Below are 2,500 nucleotides of genomic sequence, written 5' to 3'. Positions count from 1 at the left end.
TCCAGCGGATGAACGGCGGACTCTTCCCGCACTCGTACGTTGCAATCCACCCCTATATCTTGCGTTTCACGAAGAGTTATATCCAATATGCCAAATTCCCGCTGTCCCTATACATGCTGTAAGTCTGTGCACACAATATGAACCACACCTCAGCGAGACACTCTATCACACATTACTCTCTGCCTGTAACAGACACAGATACAATATGTAAGCACCAGCATGGACCAACGTCCGGTGCATCCTCTCCGCCACAGTACACCATCCACACTATGATAACCACACCAGGGAGTCCAATTCTAAAATAGAATATCCCACCCGTCCGACATCCACAACTGCTCAGATAAGCCACCAACACCCACACATGTCCTACACAGGGGTGCACCCAACACCACCACACTGCCACCTGTTACGGCACAGAAACAATGGCAGGAATGAATCACACAGGTGTGCCGCAACCACAGACGCGGCGCGCCTCCAGTCACGAGCGAAAAGCGCATAAGCGCATCCTGACGAGACATAACTGCTGTGACATACTGACGCTGCCTCAGACATTCACTTACAATGATCACTACCAACGAACCTCGGCCCCCCCCCCCCCCAACAACACACTCTCTTACCACGTTGTGTACTGTAATCCAACCCATTTCGCACCTTAACCTAACCCATTTTGCACCTTAACCTAACCAAATTCGTAACGCAATTTGTACCACAATTTCTACCGCAATGTAACGCAATTTGTACCGCAATGTAACGCAATTTGTACCGCAATGTAACGCAATTTGTACCGCAATGTAACGCAATTTGTACCGCAATGTAACGCAATTTGTACCGCAATGTAACGCAATTTGTACCGCAATGTAACGCAATTTGTACCGCAATGTAACGCAATTTGTACCGCAATGTAACGCAATTTGTACCGCAATGTAACGCAATTTGTACCGCAATGTAACCCAAGTTGTGCCTTAACCTAACCCAAGTTGTGCCTTAACCTAACCCAAGTTGTGCCTTAACCTAACCCAAGTTGTGCCTTAACCTAACCCAAGTTGTGCCTTAACCTAACCCAAGTTGTGCCTTAACCTAACCCAAGTTGTGCCTTAACCTAACCCAAGTTGTGCCTTAACCTAACCCAAGTTGTGCCTTAACCTAACCCAAGTTGTGCCTTAACCTAACCCAAGTTGTGCCTTAACCTAACCCAAGTTGTGCCTTAACCTAACCCAAGTTGTGCCTTAACCTAACCCAAGTTGTGCCTTAACCTAACCCAAGTTGTGCCTTAACCTAACCCAAGTTGTGCCTTAACCTAACCCAAGTTGTGCCTTAACCTAACCCAAGTTGTGCCTTAACCTAACCCAAGTTGTGCCTTAACCTAACCCAAGTTGTGCCTTAACCTAACCCACGTTGTGCCTTAACCTAACCCACGTTGTGCCTTAACCTAACCCACGTTGTGCCTTAACCTAACCCACGTTGTGCCTTAACCTAACCCACGTTGTGCCTTAACCTAACCCACGTTGTGCCTTAACCTAACCCACGTTGTGCCTTAACCTAACCCACGTTGTGCCTTAACCTAACCCACGTTGTGCCTTAACCTAACCCACGTTGTGCCTTAACCTAACCCACGTTGTGCCTTAACCTAACCCACGTTGTGCCTTAACCTAACCCACGTTGTGCCTTAACCTAACCCACGTTGTGCCTTAACCTAACCCACGTTGTGCCTTAACCTAACCCACGTTGTGCCTTAACCTAACCCACGTTGTGCCTTAACCTAACCCACGTTGTGCCTTAACCTAACCCACGTTGTGCCTTAACCTAACCCACGTTGTGCCTTAACCTAACCCACGTTGTGCCTTAACCTAACCCACGTTGTGCCTTAACCTAACCCACGTTGTGCCTTAACCTAACCCACGTTGTGCCTTAACCTAACCCACGTTGTGCCTTAACCTAACCCACGTTGTGCCTTAACCTAACCCACGTTGTGCCTTAACCTAACCCACGTTGTGCCTTAACCTGCTCTGTAATTGGCATATGACACGTTACATTAATCTAGTGTTGTCTAACCACAACCCTCTGAATATAGTTCGCTACTCGCACCGCCCACCCTCTTGTGTATCGTTTCATGTTCAACACTTCGCAAGTGTTGCTTACTTTTTACATGCTCCCGCTGTACACTGTAATGTGGACGACTGCAGGATGTACATCGCCCCCCCCTCCCCCCCCCCTGCCTTCGCACGCTGGTCGTTCAGGTGCTTGCGTGTTCAATGCCCTTCGCAGCTGTTCACTGGCATTCGCATGTCGAAGCGCTCAGTCTACGTCGTGGTACGGCCTGTGTCCACTGTCCGCTGATGTCGTAAGCTTAACCCTCACATTGTACTGCACATAGGTCCGTATGTACTGAATGATACGCTGTGGCACATGTGTGACCGTACAACGACTGCGCCCAACAACAGCGAACCATACGGTCCAAATGTTGTGCACTCAGCCACGTGCCGTCTCCCCATAACAGCTA

This window comes from Schistocerca cancellata, unplaced genomic scaffold (assembly GCF_023864275.1).
Source record: "Schistocerca cancellata isolate TAMUIC-IGC-003103 unplaced genomic scaffold, iqSchCanc2.1 HiC_scaffold_575, whole genome shotgun sequence".
Lineage (NCBI taxonomy): Eukaryota > Metazoa > Arthropoda > Insecta > Orthoptera > Acrididae > Schistocerca > Schistocerca cancellata.
The sequence above is the reverse complement of the archived record's forward strand: the minus strand, read 5'-3'. Positions refer to the sequence as shown.